Raw genomic sequence first — 7,021 nt, 5'->3', positions numbered from 1 at the left:
TTCCTATGCTCAATGAAATGGCTAGATGAAGATGAAAACAAGCATGACAATGGTCCACAAAGTTTCTAGTCATCATATATGCCTCCCAAGTATCTCAATTTCCCATTTTTATCAAGTTAAACCAAAGGGCTTGAGGCTTGTTTCCCAAGGAAACCCTAATTCAACCGTGCCTTGCTCATCAAAAGTCCATTTGAAACTTGGAAGGTCATCATTCATTTCAAAACATTATGGGTCATTTTGACTGAAACCCTAATTTTGGGTTAACTTCCCAAGGACCTAACTTCCTCATTTTTTTATGATTTTGAGGTAAGACCAATTGCATTGGAAAGCTTAAGATGTCTACTTCAAATGTTATGTTGGACAAAATTTCATAATTCTAAAAGAAACATATGTGATAATACAAAACATTATAGGTCACTTTGGACCAAAACCATTGAATTTGAAAAATGTCCAACTTCAAGTGCCCATAACTTTCTCATTAAAAATCCAAATGATGCAAAATGTAAGTCCAAATTGATCATCTTGAAAAGATCTACAACTTTGATGTTGGAGGTTTTTCCGTTTGAGGCTTGCATCACTGAAACAGAAGGGCTTGAAGTTGGTCACTTTTGGGAAAATTTTCAAAGGAAAACCTAGACATGTTTTGTACCTCAAACTTCAAGACCAGTTTTCATACATTTCCAAGCTCCAAATGGATTTTTTCCCAACATAGCTTTTGTTCTTTATTCAAAAAACTTTCCAACCATTACTCACACCACCATATTTGGATTTGCCATGTGTGATTTACAAAGGGCTTAACATTTATGTCCATTTATGCAATTCACTTTGAATTTTCATGCACAAGCAAACACCAGGCCAATTGCATGTCCAAACCATCTCATAATGATCTCAGCTTCTTATTACACTCAATTTTGGGCCTCACATGCGCCTGTACAGGCCCATGCATGGAGGACCCAATGATCATGCACACGAGTATTTCCTCACTTTGCTTGCAGCTCAGCTATAAATACATGCTCTTCCTCATTCAAATCTCAACCTTATGGTGATCTGAAGCTTTGCTGAAATCAAAACCCAACCATACTCAAAGGAATTCTGATTTTATTTCTCAATTTCAAACTTGAATTTCAACACAATCAGTTGATCTTCAAGTTTCAATTCCTAAGCCTTGCATCCTCATCATCTCCTGATCAAATTGGAAGCAAGAGTTTGCGTTGATCGTGCTGCACAAAGCTGCTCTTCAAAGGTATATCATCAAACTTTTTTGACCTAAATTTCATCATACAATGTGAATTGGTTGTGTTTAAACTGTTTTCTGAAGTCCTCGAGCAAGAGGCAGGCCAGTGGTGATCTTGATTTCATGATTTGAAGCATTTCAGTTTGCACACCTTGAATTTCAAGCTCAGATTTCTCACTTGATAGAAATCTTGAGGACAATCCAAGGTTACAGGGGTGATGTACATCACCCCAGCTTCATTTTGGTACCTGGCTCATGTATTTTGATTAAGGTTCAAAAACCTGCAACTGGTGGCCGGAATTGGTTGGTCTACTGGAGAAGATGGTGGTTTCCCCCACCATCCTCACGTGGATGAGTCTGAGCCATTGGATGATGTTTAAATGATCTAATTGTGGCCATGATTTTTATTGACTTATTTTAAATACATGTGTGACGCGTTTGACTTGAGACTATGATGGAAACGCGCCTTTGAGCCTTTGGATACAGCCACGTCATTTAATGAATTCCATCCAAGCGCTGCTGATTTTTCATATTTTCTGTTTTCTGTTTTATTTTCTTTTAATTCCATTTATTTTCAAAATTTCATAACTATTTTATTTGAAGTCACAAAAATATGAGACCAATGGCAAAAAAATTCTTGAAAAATCTAGTTTCATAATCTGATTTTTAATTATTTTTGTGACTTCATTTAATATTTTTTGTGAATTATTTTGTTTTTGATAGTTTTTAATTCATTTTAAATACTTTTTGATATCTGAAAATTCCAAAAATATTTTCTTAACACATATGGATCATGATAAGTCTATAAAAAATATTCTCATCAATTTCTTAATTGATTTGAGATTTATTTGAGATTTTAATTCATTTGTGTTATTTTTTAGTTTTTTTAATTGTTTTAAAATAGTTTTTGTTTTAAAAAATTATTGAGAAAACTTGTCAAATCTTGTTTGACCATGTTAGACCTATGATAATTCAATTGGACTTGTCTAAGTTGATTTGAATTGAATTTGAGGTTTGACCATATTTTGTCCATTTTAATTCCAAAAATACCAAAAAATATGTTTGACTTTGTTGACTTCTAATATTCATTTCTCTTCTGTTTTACATTGGTTGATGATGATTTGATTCACATTTGATCATTGTGTTTTGATATTTCATTTGAATTCTCCTTATGTTCTTTCCATTTCAATTCATCTTCATTTCTTTTCTTTTTCTTTTGGCCAATGAGTTAATGATTTGTGGTTAGTCTTGACATATGAGAGGCTTAACCTTCTTTGATCCAAATTAAACTCAACTTGATCAAAGATCAAGTGAGTTGCTTTGTGTCCAAGATAGGTTGCTTCTTAGTCAAGCAAAAAACCTAAAATCCATACAAGGCTTTCCTCTTTTCTTTTGACATGGCAAGTTGTAGGAGCTTGGCTTACTAGTCATGATCTCTAACTTGTGTTTATTTGCCTATAGTTGTATTGACCGACCTCAGATAGGTGTGACTACTACATTAGTTCACTTACGATTGCTTAACATAGCGCTAAATCGTCTTATGACACACTAACATAACCATTAACTATTAACTTTTAATTTGAGCATTTAATTCTTGCAATTTACTTTAATGCAATTTACTTTCTTGCTCATTTATTCATATTGTTTTTCCTTTTGCTCACTTGAGCTCATATTTTATGTTTATGCCATTTTCCTTTTGCTCATTTGAGCTCATTATTGTATATAAATATATTATTGCTTTGTGATTGTTTTTGTCTTTGTTTGTTTGAACCCAATGCAAAAAGGAGAAAGAACTTAGAATTAGGACCTTACCTATGTTTAAAGGAGTTCAAGACAAACTAGGCCTCATGCTTTTAGAATGCTAAATTTGTTGAAGAGCAACTAGGCCTCATGCTTTTAGAATGCTAAATTTGTTGAAGAGCAATTAGGCCTCATGCTTTTAGAATGCTAAATCTTAAAGTTGACTTCAAAAGGACCCCTAATCTAAACTCATTCTTTGTCCATTCCTCTTATTGTGTTGTGAACTTTTTGATTGTTTGCTCTTGTGTGATAGGGATTCCATCTTGAGATAGTAAGAAGGACCATTGTCATGAGTAGCCAAGTTATGAGAGACAAACCAAATGGAGATCCTAGGAGCTTGAATATATTTGTTTTGATTGCTTGATGTTTGCTAAGTCCAAAGGAAAGGAGTATCTTGAATCATTTTTATGATTTCAAGAAAAGGAACTTCAAGGGTTTTATCTTCTCTATCATCTTTGTATGCTTTAGGACTAACTCTTCTCTTCTTCTCTCCACTCTAATCCAAGCCAAACTCATTTTGTGCAAACTTTGACATCATTTTCAAACCAGAAACCTAGGCCATATGCCTTTGATTTTTCAAACTCTTTTCATTAATACTTATTATGAATAAACCTTAAGTCAACTTTGACTTCTCACTTCAAGTTGTTTTTGTGGTTCCAATTACCACCTTTGTTAAAACCTTTTTCATAAACATTAGTCATAGGTTTGAGTTATCATAGTGGTTGATGTAAATCTCACCTTATCCTTAGTGATTGGACTATAAGTCTTCCATACTTATTATAAGGTTAACCCTCACTAGTAAGTTGAAGCTTCCATACTTATTATAAGGTTAACCCCTCACTAGTATGTTGAAGCTCTCCTCACATGGTGGATTGTTGGTTTAGGTTGAGTTTTCTCCCTTTGATAACAAAAGACCTTTTAAGGCTTTTGACCAAATCAATTCACCGATGTTTGAGATTTCTACCTCAAACTACGAGGTTTTGATCCTACCTTTGTGATGGTACGTAGGCAATGGGTTTATCCATTCAAACAACAAAATTGTAAATATGTATATTCTCTTCTCATCTCTCCAATCTTGTTTGCACAAATATTTTCACAAATACCAACCTACAACACACATTTGCAAAAAGGGCTCCCTTAGAGTACTAAAGATGTTTTGGGTGCTTAAAACTTTCTCATTTCATAACCAACCCCCTTACTCAGATCTCTGACATTTTTATTAGTTTTTGATTTGATAAAACTTCTTACTTGGTTTTTGTTGGCTTTCTAACCTTTCCTTTAAATAAATAGAAGTGCGGTGGCGACTCGAATTGTATGCTTACTCTTGATTTAGTCAATAAATCTAAAGGTAACGAATACCCCACTATACATATGTACAATGCACTTTTCCTATACTAACATTAATTCTAATTACAAATCAGAACCAAACACGGCTCATAATAGTGCATTTCAAGAAGATTACAACTAATTTCCCATTAATCAACATCCCATTACAAACCACAAACCATATTTCAATTCCAAGATTACAAAAGATTTCATATTTTCATCCACAATTTCTATTCAAAATCCCTTTATGTTTCAATTAGAAACACACATTCATATTCACAATAAAATTTATCAACAACTCACAAGAACCACTAATTTATACAAAAAAAAACTAAACTCCAACTAAATCTATTCCAAGCATGATGATCATAGCATTTTAAGTTTCTTCAAGTCCATTCCAAATGCTAGCAAATTCCAGTACATGCCAAATTCCACTTTGCATCATGATTTCACCTGTAAAATAAATTGACATTCCAATTTCAAATTCAACTCATAACATAACATTCAACTCAGTTTCCAAGTGAAGCATTCCATAATATTTAATCACTTTCCATGTTAATACAATTCAAATTTCATATCCAAACTTTTCCAATACATTTGATTAACCGAAACTACAACTCAAATGTCCATTTCACAATAACAGAATTCCATAACTCACCCGCCCTACTGGATTTTCTGAATTGTATCCTGCTTTAGGTTCCATAAATCACCTATAATACCAAGAAGAAAAGAACATCTTTAGATTCTCATTCATTTCCAAACATGGCATATTCATCAATGCTAATACATCACTAGCAATGCATTAGTAACCATACATCCAAAGAATTCATCCAAGCATACATTTAGCAATACATACCAAGGCACCATACATCTAATCCGATAACAACCCCTGCATCAGATTAGCATAGTAGAATTTGGCTCGCATTAACAACCATCCATTATTTGAACATCCATGACAATAATCATGCATTTGAAATTCCAAACATAACCTGCAAACCAATTCAGCAAGTTTAAGCCAATCTCAAATTAACCCCTAATTAATTTCATCACCGGGTAGCCCGTAACGGCAACACAATTACATGATTCTTTCGCAGCAAATTAAAACAGCCATGGTAAGGACAACATAACTTCAATTATTCACATTTCAGTTTGTTTACCTCGTCGTATCCAACTAGCATTCCGCAACAGCCATTAAGCTAATCCCCGTAACCAATAGGTCAATAACTCGCTTTGGGTTTCCAGCCAAACTTAATGCAAGAACCAACTGTAGAATAGTCCGGTTCACTGTAATTCTGCATCAACAAGTTCATTCATACTTAGCACATGGCAGCTCACATAACAGAAAAATAACTTGTATCTGCAGAATGTCATAACAGGAAAAAACCCAACTAATTTCAACAAACTTCATTTATATCCAAATTGTAGTCTAATAAATAAACAGAAGCTTGAACTAACCTACAACCTCCTCCTAACAGGATTTCTAAACTAACCAATTCACTAACTGAATCCTTCAACCTAACTAACTTATAACAAACTAATATATTTGAAACTAACTGAGATTGGTCTTTCATTTTCACTTACTTCACTAACCAATAACGGAATTGACAAATTTAACTCTAATAGAACTCCTAACAACCTGCCCGAAGCTAATTTCGTCGAAGGTTCACGCGCCAATACGATTTGGTTATAGGTCATTTTCGGTGATGGATTCTGCAATTCCAAGTCGACAAAGACGATGTTGAAATTGAGAAGAAGGAGACTCGAAACAGAAGCAGAAAAACAAAGAGAAGACAATTAAGGTTAAGTCTCCGCGTCGCTTCAATCCGGTGAGTATCGCTCACTGCAATCCGCTTTTATTTCCGTTGTTCTGCGTTGCGATTCCATTTTCGTTTTGATTGCCTTAAGATTAGGTTCCATTAAAAGGGTGGTTAGATGAACATCACCGCAATCCATGAGTTCTAAAACGCGATTTCGTGAACCGATGCAATTCGCGGCGCCGCAAGTTACTTCGCGTTTTCTTTATTGTGCGAGTGTTGGTGTTTCCGCGTGGTATCATGGGCGATGATTCTTCTTTCCTCTATTCAACACTTTGGACCTACCTTGGTTCTTTCTTAGAAAGCGGTTTTGGTCCAAAGCTCAAAACAGAATGTTACTGTGCGCACCCTCCTCCAAGACTGCACCCCTGTTTCGTTGCAGTCCTAGTATGACAATGATGGGCCTTTGCTGCAAGACCCATCCGAATTCCCTGGCTATTGTCTTGAATCTGGGCCAATTTTCACCTTGTTGGGCTTCAGGCTCAACCAATGAGAAAATTTTACCTTGTACCCCTACAGTCAGTCTTATACCCCTACAAAATTTTAAAAATTCTCATTCTACCCTTAATTGGTTTTAACCGATTTACCATTTCATTTTTACCATTCAGTTGAAAATTTCAGAAATTACCCTTTCACACCCCTCGCACCAGAACTCTTGCAAAAAGACTTCCGATATGTATTTCTCCCAAACCGGAAGACTTCAAGAATGACTTCCGGAACACACAAAACAATGAACCGGAAGACTTCATGAAAGAGTTCCGGTTCAATTAGAAAAAATTTACAAAACCGGAACACTTCTTGAAAGAGTTCCGGTGAACAAATCTACACATACGGGAACTCTTTGGAG

At 34.9% G+C, this 7,021-nt stretch overlaps 1 long non-coding RNA gene across 2 annotated transcripts; it reads right to left on the bottom strand.

The window, feature by feature from the left end:
- Positions 1-4,344: 4,344 nt before the first annotated feature.
- On the bottom strand, positions 4,345-6,477 carry LOC127118925 (uncharacterized). Of its 2 annotated transcripts, XR_007802451.1 has the most exons (5): positions 5,997-6,469; positions 5,518-5,652; positions 5,217-5,349; positions 5,019-5,070; positions 4,345-4,813 (listed from the first exon to the last, which is right to left on the bottom strand). It is a non-coding gene; the product is annotated as an uncharacterized LOC127118925 (long non-coding RNA). The 2 variants fall into 2 exon arrangements; XR_007802450.1 differs by having other exon boundaries at positions 5,518-6,477.
- Positions 6,478-7,021: the final 544 nt, after the last annotated feature.

The sequence above is a fragment of the Lathyrus oleraceus genome, chromosome 2 (genome assembly GCF_024323335.1).
Source record: "Lathyrus oleraceus cultivar Zhongwan6 chromosome 2, CAAS_Psat_ZW6_1.0, whole genome shotgun sequence".
In the NCBI taxonomy this organism is placed as follows: domain Eukaryota; kingdom Viridiplantae; phylum Streptophyta; class Magnoliopsida; order Fabales; family Fabaceae; genus Lathyrus; species Lathyrus oleraceus.
This window is presented reverse-complemented; position numbering and strand designations above follow the sequence as displayed.